Source organism: Rhinolophus ferrumequinum, chromosome 15 (assembly GCF_004115265.2).
Source record: "Rhinolophus ferrumequinum isolate MPI-CBG mRhiFer1 chromosome 15, mRhiFer1_v1.p, whole genome shotgun sequence".
Lineage (NCBI taxonomy): Eukaryota > Metazoa > Chordata > Mammalia > Chiroptera > Rhinolophidae > Rhinolophus > Rhinolophus ferrumequinum.
In genome coordinates this window covers 36439916-36453626 of record NC_046298.1, presented here as the reverse complement: position 1 = coordinate 36453626, position 13711 = coordinate 36439916, and the positions used below count along the sequence as shown (strand labels likewise).

General features: G+C 38.3%; 1 protein-coding gene across 1 annotated transcript in view; it reads left to right on the top strand.

Moving 5' to 3' along the window:
* The first annotated feature begins 20 nt into the window (after positions 1 to 20).
* Positions 21 to 13711, top strand: part of ZNF565 (zinc finger protein 565) — a 31666-nt gene continuing 17975 nt past the window's right edge. Inside the window, exon 1 of the mRNA XM_033128467.1 lies at positions 21 to 127. The gene's annotated coding sequence lies outside the window, so the exon portion shown is untranslated. The remainder of the gene's footprint in view (positions 128 to 13711) is intronic.

Here is a 13711-nt window from a genome sequence, read left to right as displayed (position 1 = left end):
GTTTGTGACTCGTTGGCCTCTGGACTACGTTTCCCAGAGTCCACAGCGGTTCACGTTACGTCTCTCGACGTCGTGGCGTGATCCTTAGCTCCGCAGGGATCCGGACGCGACCACGGGGAGGCAGAAGGTGAGGGGTCTGGGAGTCCGGGGCGGGGACGGGGCGTGTCCAGAGCTTCGGGTCTGTGCGTGCCGGCGGTAGCCGGCTGAGGATGCTCGATTGTGAATGAGTGTTTGTGGCTGCGTAACCAGGTGTGGTTGGGTGCCTGTGAGGGTGCGGTTGTGATCGCCTGTCTCCAGGGTATATGGTTGTGTTTGTGTAATCATGTGTGATACTGTGTTGGAGTGTGGGGTCCTTGTGACTGGGGGTGATACTGCTTGTGTCCCTGTTGTGTATGTGTGACCGTACGCCTTGTTCTCTGAGGTGTGAAAGGAGTTGTAAATGTGTGATGGGTGCGGGTATCTGTGTGGTTATGATTTCATGTCTCCAAGGTGGATGTGGTTTTGGTTGCGTGATAAGTTACTGGCGCACGGGTCCCTGCCCCCCTCAGGATAGAAATCAGAGTGGGCGAAACAGTTTTGCAGAGAAAGGTTTATTAAAGCGAAAGCTTGGTGCACCAAGGGGAGCACACTCCGAATGAGAATGGATACGGCTCAGGGTTGTTCTCCCCAGCTGCGGGTTCCTGCCACGTGACCAACCTACCTGACCACTGACTACAATATTATGGACGTGTGTGGTGCTATGTGCAATTGTCGTGTATCTATGTGTGGTCACACTGCGTGTGTATCCCTGTTGTGTCCCTTAGGATGTGCATGTGTGGGATGTCTTTGTGTGTGACTGTGTGTGTCTCCAGAGTGTGAATGTTCGATTGTGACTAGTTGATGTTGATTGGGTCAGAGTAGAGTGCCAGTGATTTTGTGTATCCCCTAACTTGGTATGTGACTGTGACTGTGGGGGAGATTTGTGGGTGTTGGTGTAGGGAGTCTGTGGCTATGTGAGAGTCATTTGGTGTGTCACGGTGGTGAGATTGTGTGTGATTGTTGGTGTAAGTATGAGATTATGACTGTGAATAAGGGTGTGGAGGTGTCTGCAATTGTGTGGTTGTGTCTTGTGTGTCTCAAGAGTGGATGTGTAGTTGTGTTTGTGTGACACTGACCATTTGAGCAGCACCAGTGTGTGGGTGTGAGGTGCCTGCAGTGCTCTGATCACTGCAGAACCTATGAAGTTAGGACATACTGTGGTCCAGACAGTGATAACCTCAGTCTTCATCTGTAACACTAGGATTGGGCATGATGTCCAGTCTTCTCTGACCTCCTTACTCTGTGTGGGAGGGGAGAGGGAAGGCCCTTCAAAAATGCCCTGGTACCTCATAATTCCTTTTTCTTGACTCTTTTCCAAGAAAGATATTGAAAGGAGAAGGAAAGAATTGCCACTGAACATCCAAAGCCAAGTTCAAGGTGCATCAGATTTTCTTCTTTCCCTGAAACCTTTCTTGTTTTCCAAGATGTGCTTTTCTTTAATTCTTCTGAAACTGCTTGCATAACAGAGCACCACCACCCCTCCCACTGCCAACCTGACCTGGTCTCCAGTACGTGTCATTGGAGTAAATTATTGAGTGCCCTGGAGGTGAACTGAAAGGCCCATATCCTTCCCTGCTCCCTACATACCTAATGTACATTTTAAAAAAAATTTTTAACTTCTCATTTTGAATTAGTTTTAGACTTCAAACTGTTGCAAAAATAGAATTCCCATACATTCTTAACCCAGCTTCTCCATGTGAACCTCTTAAGTAATCACCGTACATGATCAAAACGAGGAGATTAACATTGATACACTATTAATAACTAATCTACAAACCTTACTCAAATTTTATCAGTGTCACTTAGTGTCCTTTTTCCAGACAAGGATCCAATCCATGATCACATATTGCAGTTCATTGGTAAATCTCCTTAGTCTTCTTAATCTAGCATAGTTCCTCAGTCTTTCCTTGTCTTTCATGACCTTGACGTTTTTGAAGACAAGTAGCCATTTATTTTGTAAATTCTGCAATGTAGAATGTTCCTTAATTTGAGGTTGTCTGATGCTACCTCACCATCACAGTCAGATTATGCATTTGAGGCAAGAATACCCCAAAAGTGAAGTGTTCTCAGTGCATATAATATCAAAAGACCCAGTAAATCAAATTGTCTCATTATTAGTGGTGTTAAGTTAAATCACTTGTGTCTCCACTATTTTTCCCATTATAATTAATATATCTTATGGAGAAATAGTTAAGTCTATATAAATGTCCTGTTTCTCATCCTACTTCCACCTACTAATCTTAATCCATTGATAATACTTGTCTGAAAATATTATTACCAGCTATTTGCTAAATGCTGATTTTTTGTTTCCATCATTCCTTCTTTATTTTATTAATTAGAATTCTATTGTTAGAGATTTTCCTTCTCCCCCGTTTACTTTTTTACTAAATTATGTAAGTATAGACTGGGTTTTTTTGTTGTTGCTCTATAGGTTATAATCAATCCATTACTATCACTATTTTGTTGCTCAGATTGTCCCAAGTTTGGCCACTGGGAACCCCTTCAAGTTGACTCCTGTGTCCTTTCAATGTGTCCTCTTTATTTTTTTAGTACTTCCTTATTTTCTTGCACAAGATATTCCAAGCTGATACTGTACTTTCCCAGCCCCAGTCCTGGAATCAGCAGATTTTCTAGGGAACACTGGCTCCTTTTATTAGAAAATGATATTTAGAAATCAAGTTTAGGTGTGCTCATTGCTACTGGGATGTATCGATTCTTGCCCCTCTGGGCTATGAAATATATGTATCTATATACACACACATCTGTATCTATCTGTAGGTATACCTGTGCAGATAATTCATGATTTAATATTATGCCTCCAATTCCACTTCAACACCACAGGGTGTATTTTTGCCTCTTCTATTTTCTTTTTTGTAACTCCTTTCTCTGACAGTGAAAACTTGGCTCTCATTAACCAATATACTTATTTATTTGCTCAATCCTGAGTAGAAAGTAGTTTAAGAATTACTAACCATATCCCCAGGCTCCTTACAGTTCTTTTTGTCTTTAGTCTTACAGTATATAGTAAAAATACACTTTTCCCTACATTCTTCTTTATGTAATATTACTCATTTATATTACAGATAGGTTCATTTGTTACTGTTTGTATTTCATTTTGGGTACACATATGCACACTTCCTGATTGATTTTAATTATTTTTTGTGTATGTGAAACATTAACATAGTTCTAAAAATCAAAATTAGTCAAAAAGATCTACTCAGTCACTCCGTCATTTCTTCTCTCCTAATCTCAATCCCCCATTCTTTCCATGCTGTTCTCAGTCACCCATTATAGGTAACCAATCTCATTAGTTTGTTAGGGGGTTTTATGGACATACTAATATAAAATTTACATTTTAACTGTTTTTAAGTGTACTGTTCAGTGGCTTTAAGAACGTCTACATTGTTGCACAGCCATCACCACCACCCATCTCCAGAACTTTGTTCATCTTCCAAAACTGAAACTCTGTACCCATTAACCAATAACTTCCTAGTCCCTCCTCCCTTCAATCCCTGGAAACCACCATTCTGCTTTTTATCTCTATGAATTCGACTATTCTAGGGACTGCATATGAGTGGAATTATACAGTATTTGTCCTTTTGTGACTAGTTTATGTAACTAGTATAATATTTCAAGATTCATTCATGTTGTAGGATGTGTCAGAATCTCCTTAGTTTTTAAGTCTGAATAATATTCCATTGTACATATAGCCCATATTTTGTTTATCCATTTACCTATCAGTGGACACTTGGGTCGCTTCCACATTAGGACTCTTGTGAATAATACTGCTATGAACATGGGTTTACAAATACCTGTTAAAGTCCCTGCTTTCACTTCGTTTGGGTATATACCCAGAAGTGGAATTGCTAGATTAGATGGTAATTCTGTTTAATTTTTTTTAGGAATAACCATACCATTTTCCACAGATGCTGTACCATTTTAGATTCCCACCAGCAGTGCACAAGGGTTCCAGTTTCTCCACATTCTTGCCAACACCTATTTTCTGTTTTTTGTTTGTTTTGTTTTTTTAAATAATAGCCACCCTAATGAGTGTGAAGTGGTATCTCATTGTGGTTTTGATTTGCATTCCCTAATGCTTAGTAATGTTGGGAATCTTTTCATGTGCTTATTGGCCATTTGTATGTCTTTGGAGAAATGTCCTTTGCCTATTTTTTTTTCAGTTTACAATGTTTTATTGTTGTAACGTTTTTTGGGGTTTTTTTGTTTTGTAAGCAATTGTGGTTTTTGCAATTATTTTTAACCTTTTAAACTGCAGTTACTTTTTTTTTAATCTTTATTGGGGAATATTGGAGTACAGTGTGTTTTTCCAGGACCCGTCAGCTCCACATCAGGTGATTGCTTTCAGTCTAGTTGTGGAGGGCACAGCTCACTGCCCTATGTGGGGATCGAACCGGTGACCTTGGTGTTATGAGCACTGCGCTCTAACTACTGAGCAAACCAGACGCGCCTGTAACATTGTTTGAACATCAAATACTGCACCAAAATATGAGCCATTTATCTTAAGACAATTGTTTTCGTCATAACTAACAGTACTGGACTGATGTTTACAGTTAATTTCTGACAACTTAAAACTTATTAACTGCTGTTTAATAATCAAATACTTCATCATAGACTATAATTATTAAAACAAAAGAGCAAAGTTTCCCTCTCCCTGTCTTACCTGCAAAACAAACCAAAAAAAATAGTTTTCACCTGGGAAGAGTACTGACTTTAAACAAAAACTCAATTTTTAATTAGTTTCATTAAACTCAGCATGCTCCGACACAGAAGGAAACAAGATTTCACAGAGTAACTATGATACTGAAAAGATGTTAAAATTCCCTAGAAAAGTCTTTTTTTTCGCCAACTTGCAAAAAGAGAAAAAGTTTACTCCTTACCTTTTTTACAGGGCCTTGCCTGCTTCTTCCAGAACACACTGTGGAAGGGCCGTGTGTGGGCTTATGAGGCACAAGTACTTCCGGTCATTTACTAGCTCTTGTTCCTCAGCTGTTCTCCCTGTGACTGTTAGCAGCTTTCATTTTAGGACATCACAGTAGTAAGTTTTTTCTTTTGCCAGTTGAAAACTATGCAGATGTGTCTAAGCACAGCAAACACAGTCCTCACACATAGGGCTCCGTGGGCATGCTTGGGCCCACACACACTTCCTAATGCCTGGCAACATGCAGATAACACCATGGCCGCTGAGGTCAGCACGTGCACATCAAGGCAGATACTAAAGTCAGGTTGAGTTGGAACGAGGGAAAGCGGTCATGGCCATTTCACCAGTGAAGCAACTGAGAGAATGATTTAGAAAAGTCCGATTTGCCTGCAATTGCCCGAGATACTGTCCATCGCCGAAAGCAGCACGAGGCTAATGCTTCTTCATTCATTCACCATCATAAGGGTCTGTGTACAAACACACTCAAGGGCATGTCTTTCATAGAAAGAACACGTCATTTGTATCCAATGGCAATGGATTTTCAGCACAAACTGAATATTTTCATAACACGATAGGAGTCTACTTTTGTCTACTTTTCATCTACTTTTCAGCAAGAGGGACTCCTTTAAATAAGGAAAAAGACTCATGTTAATTAGCATATGTACCCACTGGATCAATCTGCAGCAAGGAAATGACAGTCTAGTGCTTATGGACACTGGGGCAGAGGGATCAGCTGCCCTCAATGCCGATCCTGGGTTCCCAGGTTGGACCTTCTAAGGAGGCCCATGTGTCCAGAGAGAAAGAAACTGTCTAATCAAAAACTCTTTAAATGACAACCTAAAAAGGACTACAGGAGGGGTATGTTCAGATTTTCCATGCTGCACATATGCAAAGAGGCCCAGCGAAGCTCAAGTTAAGCACATAAAGTTCATGTTCTCCTAAAGCAAATATGGTCGAGGACACACTGACAGCATTTATGAGATAAAGTAACTGCACGGCCACTCTACTAGGAATTTAATCCACTAACTGGGCAGTATTTCATATAAACATAACCCAATTTCCCTAACCTGTAGATAAACTCATTAAACAACTACTCTGACCTATTTAAGGTGGGAAGGTTTGCACTGGAGGAAGTGTGTGTTGTTCCCCCTCTGGGAACACACGCCTCCAGGTTCTGCCACTGAGAACCACGGTCAAGGCCTTCACCATTGTCTCTGCATCCATGAGCACTAGGAAAAATGGCTGAGCTAAGTCAGGGACTTTCAACACTCCGATCTAGGAAAATAACCACCTCGTTTCTCCATCTTTTACATCAGGATTATTTTGGGTGGAACAAACTAAGACGAGGAGAGCCCCCCAACACAAGGACAGGGGAAAGCAGAGGTGGAAATGGAAACCATCCTGTGTGGGGTGATGCGTGTACCTGCAGCTCCCCGTCTGCCCTGGAACTTGGCTCACTGCTTTCTCACCAACAGAGGCCTGTGTTTGGTCACTTTTGATCCCCTGAAAGCCTCAGAAATGACAGAGAAGTTACAGGCTCCAGAGAGATGAAAAGGACTATACAAGAATACAATGAAAGGCTATACACCACAAATTTTAGAAATATATAACCTTTCTAGACTGAATCACGAAGAACTGGAAAATCTAAATAGACTCATCAACAGTAAGGAAATTGAAACAGTCATCAAAAACCTCCCCAAAAGTAAAACTCCGGGACCAGATGACTTCACTAGTGAATTCTATCACTTTTTAAAATTTTATTAAATTTATTAGGGTGACGTTAATAAGATTTATAAGTTTCAGGTGTGCAATTCTATAATACATCATCTGTATATTGCATTGTGTGTTCACCACCAAAATCAAGTCTTCTTCCTTCACCATATATTTGACCTCCTCTACCCTCTTCTACATCCCCCCACCCCTCTTAACCTCTGGTAACCACTATACTGTTGTCTGTGTCTATGAGTTTTTTTGTTTTCTTCTTGCTTTCTGTTTTATATCCTACCGTACATATGAGTGAAATCATGGTTCTTGACTTTTGCCGTCTGACTTCTTTCACTTACCATGATAGTCTCAAGATCCATCCATGTTGTCACAAATAGCAGTATTTCATCCTTTCTTATTGCTGAGTAATATTCTATTGTGTATACGTACCACAGCTTCTTTATCCAGTCATCCATCGAAGGACATTTAGGTTGTTTCGAAGTCTTAGCTACTGTGAATAATGCTACAATGAACATAGGGGTACATACATCTTTACGAATAAATGTTTTCAAAATTTTCAGGTCGTTATCCAGAAGACAGGTTGCTGGTTTGTATGGTAATTCTATTCTTAATTCTTTGAGGAAACTCCATACTGTTTTCCACAGTGGCTGTACCAGTTCACATTTCCACCAGCAGTGTATAAGGGTACCTTTTTCTCCACAACCTCTCCAACACTTGTTATTTTGTCTTATTGATAATAGCCATCCTAACATTGTGGTTTTGATTTGCATTTCCCTTATGGAGAAGTTGAGCATCCTTTCATATATCTGTTGGCCATTTTTATTTCTTCTTGGGAAAAGTGTGTGTTCAGGTCCTCTGCTCATTTTTGAATTGGATTATTTGCTTTTTGTTGTTGTTGAGTTGTATGAGTTCCATATATATTTTGGATGTTAGCTCCTTATTGGAGGAATCATTTGCAGATATCTTCTCCCATTGGGTTGGTTGCCTTTATTTTTATTGAAGTTTTCTTTTGCTGTGCACAAGCTTTATAGTTTCATTCTTTTGCATGTGCTTTCCAATTTTCCCAGCACCATTTATTGACAAAGCTTTCTTTTGTTCATTGTATGTTTTTGGTTCCTTTGTCTAAAATTATTTGCCCATAAATGTGTGGGTTTATTTGTGGGCTCTCAATTTTGTTCCATTGGACTATGTATCTGTTTTTCTGCCAATACCATTCTGTTTTGATTATTGTAGCTTTGTAGTATAATTTGAAGTCAGGGAGTGTGATACCTCCCTCCTTGGTCTTTTTTCTCAGGATTGCTTTGGCTATTTGGGGTCTTTTGTGATTCCATACAAACTTGATTAATTTTTTTGTTCTATTACTTTGAAAAATGCCATTGGGATTTTTATGAGGTTTGCATTAAATCTGTATACAACTTTAGGTAATATGGCCATTTTAATTATGTTGATTCATTCAATCCATGAACACAGAATATTATATCTTTCCATTTCTTTGTGTCTTCTTCAGTTTGTTTTAAAAATGTCTTGTACCTTTGCAATGTATAGATCCTGATGTTCTTTATTTATTCCTAGGTGTTTTATTCTTTTTTCTGCAATTGCAAATTGAATTATTTTTTTAATTGTTTTTCTGACATTTCATTGTTAGTACATAGGAATGCAATGGATTGTTGTACACTGATTTTGTATCCTACAACTCCACTGTGTTTGTTTATTGTTTCTAATAGTTTTCTGGTAAAGTCTTTAGGATTTTCTATATAAAGAATCATGTCACACCTGCAAAAAGTGACAGTTTGACCTCTTCATTCTCAATTTGGATGCCTTTTATTTCTTTCTCTTGCCTGATTGCTCTGGCAAGGACTTTCAGTACGATGTTGAATAGCAGTGATGAGAATGGGCATCTTTGTCTTGTTCCTGATCTTAAAGGAAAAGTTTTCAGTTTCTCACCATTGAGTATGATATTCGCTGAGGGTTTGTTGAAGCATTTTCCTTCTGTGCCCATTTTATTGAGTGTTTTAATAATAAATGAATGTTGTATGTTGTCAACTGCTTTTTCTGCATCTTGTGATACGATCGTATGATTTTTATCCTTTATTTTTATCAATGTGCTGTGTCACATTGATTTGCATATATTGAACCATCCTTGTGACCCTGGTATGAACCCCACTTGATTGTGATGTAGTCTTTTTAATGTGTTGTTATATTCAATTTGCTAGTATTTTGTTTAGGATTTTCGCATGTGTATTCATCAGAGATATTGGTCTGTAATTTTCTTTTATTACGTTGTCCTTGCCAGGTTTTGGTGTCAGGGTAATGTTGGCCTGGTAAAATGAGTTAGGAAGTATTGCCTGTTCTTCAATTTTTTTGGAAGAATTTAAGAAGGCTAGATATTAAATGTTCTTTCGGTGTTTGGTAGAATTCATTAGTGAAGCCATCTGGAGTTTTACTTTTGGGGAGGTTTTTGATGACTTTCAATTTCCTTACTGTTGATCAGTCTATTTAGATTTTTCATGATTCAGTCTAGGAAGGTTATATATTAATATTTCTAAAAACTTGTTCATTTCTTGTAAGTGATCAAATTTGGTGTATAGCCTTTCATAGTATTCTTGTATAGTCTTTTGTATTTCTGCAGTGCCCGTTGTGACTTTTCTTTCATTTCTGATTTTGTGTAAGTCTTTTCTCTCTTTCTTTTAGTGAGTCTAGTCAGAGGTTTGTCAATTTTATTAATCTTTTCAAAGAACCAGTTCTTTGTTGCATTAATTCTTTTCTATTGTCTCTTTGTTCTCTATTTCATTTAATTCTACTCTAATTTTTATTATTTCCTTTTACTGACTTGGGCCTCATCTGTTCCTCTTTTTCTAGTTCTTTAAGGTTCAATGTTAGGTTATTTATTTGAGATTTTTTCTTGTTTCTTGAAGTAAGCCTGTAATTATATAAATGTCCTGCTGATTACCCCTTTTGCCATATCCCCCAAATTTAGATATGTCCATTCTCATTTGTTTCTATGTATATTTTGATCTCTTCTTTTACTTCTTTGACCCAGTCGTTGTTTAGAAGCATATTGTTTAATCTCCACATATTTGTAGCTTTTGTCACTCTTTTTGCAGTTGATTTTCAATTTCAAAACATTGTGGTCAGAGAATATGCTTGGTATGATTTCAGTTTTCTAAAATTTGATGAGGCTAGTTTTGTTCCCCAACATATGAGAATGTTCCATGTGCACTACAGAAAAATACATATTCTGGTGTTCAGGAATGAAAAGCTGTAAATATCGATTATGTCCATTCGGTCTAATGTGTCATTTAAGGCTGATATTTTCTTAATGATTTTCTGTTTGGATGCTCTATCCATTAATATCAATGGGGCATTTAGGTCCCCTACTATTATTGTGTTTTTGTTAGGTTCTCTCTTTAGTTCTGTTAGTAGTTGCTTTATAGATTGTGGTGCTCCCAAGTTGGGTGCATATATATTAATAAATGTTATGTCCTCTTGATGTATTGCCCCCTGTATCATAAAATGTCCATCTTTGTCTCTTGTTACCTTTTTTATCCTGAAATCTATTTTGTCTGATATAAGTACGACTACACCCACTTTTCTCTGGATGCCATTTACTTGGAGTATCATTTTCCTCCCCTTTACTTTGAGTCTGTATTTGTCTTTGTAGCTGAGATGTGTCTCCTGCAGACAGCATATACTTGGCTTTTGTTTTTTGATCCAACCCATTAGTCTGTACCTTTTAATTGGTGAGTTCAATCCATTTATCTTTAGGTTGATTATTGATATATTAGTTTCTATAGCAATTTTATCTTTTTATTTCTGGTAGTTCTGTGTCTCTATTGTTTCTTTTCTCTTGTATTTCTGTTATTTCAGTTTGATGGTATTCTATGATTTTGTTCTCTGTTTCCTTTTTTTTTTTTTTTTGGTTACATGTCTCAGTTCTAGATTTTTCTGTCGTTACCAATAGGTTTATGGAAAAGAAAGTTTCATACATACAGTAGACCTTTTTATCCTTATTGCAACTTATCTCCATTCCCCTGTGCAAGTTCAGTTCTTTAACTCCTCCCCTTTTATGTTTTGTTGTCACAAATTATGCCTTCTTTTGCTGTGAGTTCATTTCCAACTTGCAGTAACTATTGTCTTTTTGTTTTTAATGTTTTTCCCTCCTTTAAGTGTTTAATACCCTATTCTGAACAAGGTTCGCAATTTTCTGCTTCTGTCTGTCTGTTAGTCATCTTACTTATAGTTTTGTATCCTTTTGTCTTTTTGTTTCAGGTAGAATAACACTCTTCAGTATTTCCTGTAATGCAGGTCTTATGGTGGTAATTTCACTTAGCTTCTCTGTATGTCTGGAATAGCCTTTATTTCTCTTCTATATCTAACGGATAACCTTGCCGAATAAATTATTCTTGGATGCTGATTTCTCTCTTTAAATAATTTTAAATATTTGATTCCACTCCCTCCTAGCTTATAGGGTTTCTGCTGAAAAATCTGATGATAATCTAATGGGATTTCCTTTGTAAACTACCATCTTCTTTTCCTGGCTGTCTTAAGAATTCTTTCTTTGTCATTAATTTTTTGACGGTTTTAATATATTGTGCCTTGGAGGAGGCCTTTTTGGATTGAGATAATTAGGTTTTCTGTTAGCTTCTTGGATTCGAGGATCCATTTCTTTTCATAGGTTTGGGAAGTTCTCATCAATTGTTTGAATAGGCTCTCTCTTTCCTTCTCCCTCTCTTCTCCTTTTGATATACCCGTCATTATTCTCATATTGCTCTTTCTGATGGAATCAGATAGTTTTTGTAGAGTTCCTTCTTCTTTTTTTGTTGTTTTTTACTCTCAAATCTCTTGCTTCTTCCATCTTAGTCATTTCTAGAGTCTGTCCTTATCACTAATTCTCTCCTCCATCTGGTCTTCTATATTTCCTAAGCTCACTATTCATTCTTCATCTCTTTTATTGATTTTCTTCAACTCCAGAAATTTCTGTTTGATTCTTTTTTATAGTTTCAATCTTTTTGGTAACGTACTCCTTTTGTTCAATTTTATTTCTGAGTTCATTAAACTGCCTTCCTGAGTTTTGTTGTATCTTGTTGAGTTTTTTTCAGAAGTGCAATCTTGAATTCTGTCATTTAAACCATATTATATATTTCCACGTCTTTAAGTTTATTTTCTGGATATTTTTCATTTTCTTTCTGAGTTACCTCGTTACCTTGATTATTCCTGCTACTTGATGGGTTATTTCTCTACCTAGGCATTTATGGGAATGGAATCTGCTTTTTAATAAGGTATTTGACACTTCGCTATTTTAGGTTGATAATCATAGAGGTCTTTCTTTGGTTTTCCAGTAGGTGGTGCTGAAGCACAAATTTTTATTTTCTCTTACTTTCACTGCTGGGGCTTCTGGTATCTATGTGGGAGGGTGTCACCTGGGCTGTGGAAAATGCCCCATATTCTCTGGGAGGTGGGCGTCCCCTCTGTGACCAGGTCGCCTCAGTCTTAAGGTTCCATCCTGGTGGGGAAATGTGGTAGGCAGTGGGGCTCTGGGCCTGTGAGATCCCAGCACTGCCTCCTGCAGTTAGATGCTGCCAGCAGTGCTGTACTATCTGAAGTATCTCAGGTGCCTCCATCCAGGCTCTGCTGCAATGGGTGGGAGCAGGGTAGGTAGGGAAAGGCTGGTTCCTGCATTTATGGCTTTGTTCTCCTCCCTGTAATGGCAGTTTCCAGACCTCAGCTGCCACATCTCTGTGTTTCCGCCCCTGTCACTGGGTTTAGCCTCACCGTGCACCTGCCACCCACGGAGAAATGTTTCTGCTCCTCCAGTCCTCATGGCTGCCAAGAGTGTGTGCTGTAACCTGACACTTTTATAGCTACAGCGTCTGCTGGGGCCCGATTCTCTGGGAGGGTGAGGGGAGGCGGCTATAGTCTGGGGCTTTGTTTTCTGCCTGGTAATGACGTCTGCTAGACCACAGCTGCCAGGCTTTGTGTTCCTCTCTTCCCCTGTCACTGGGTTCAGCTGCAGTATGTGGGTGGTGACTCCTCAGGCAGGAATGTTGATTTTTTTCCTTTGCTCCTTAGGACTGCAGAATTTCCCTTAGTGCTGCAGAATGTGGACAATGTAACCTGACTCCTCTCCTGCTCCTGAGTCTTCTGGTGCCACAGTGAGCTCCAGGCAAAGTGTCTGTGGCACCCATCTCTGTCGTTCCCTGCTTCCCTACTCCCCTGTTTGTTCAGATACACCCACGTTGAGATATTTCAAGCAGGGATCTCTCAGATGTGCTTGTGTGTTTAGCAGGGAATCCTTTGTTGAATTACAGTTGTCCAACTTGTAACTTCAAGGAGAGTGATCTGGAGAATCTTTTACACAGCCATGCTGCTGTCACTCCAGTATTACATTTATATAAATTCTGTAACCTAAAAAAATAATAATAATCTGTAACCTGCCTGCCTCATTTAATAATGCATTGACTATGGTACTGTTACATTTTAAAATCACTGTATAGTATTTCATTATTGAGACATACCTTAATATATTCATTTTACCACCTACCAAAGAGCATTTATAATTTCTATATTTTAATTGTGAAATAGTCCCAAAAGTGCATACAATCTCATGTATTTTTATAATGAATTCCCTGGTGTCAGGTATTAGACATTTATTAAGAATTTGCAAATACGCCAAATAATCTAGACAAAATACTTTTAAAAAGTTACAGTCTCTATTTTTAAATTGCAATGAACATGATAGAGGAGATAAAACTTGTATACAAATGTCTGAAGTAAAGGGCACTAATTTAGCCTGATAGTATCCTATGAGAATTCATAAGAGGGAGATATTTTATGGCCAGAGTAACCATTGTCATATCATATGATATCTAAGTCAAACTGATTTCATAAGAACTTTGTGGAGGTACATTCATTTCCTTGAGTTACCTATATTCCCTGAAGTTTTCATTCTAATTATCAGAAATCCAAAGT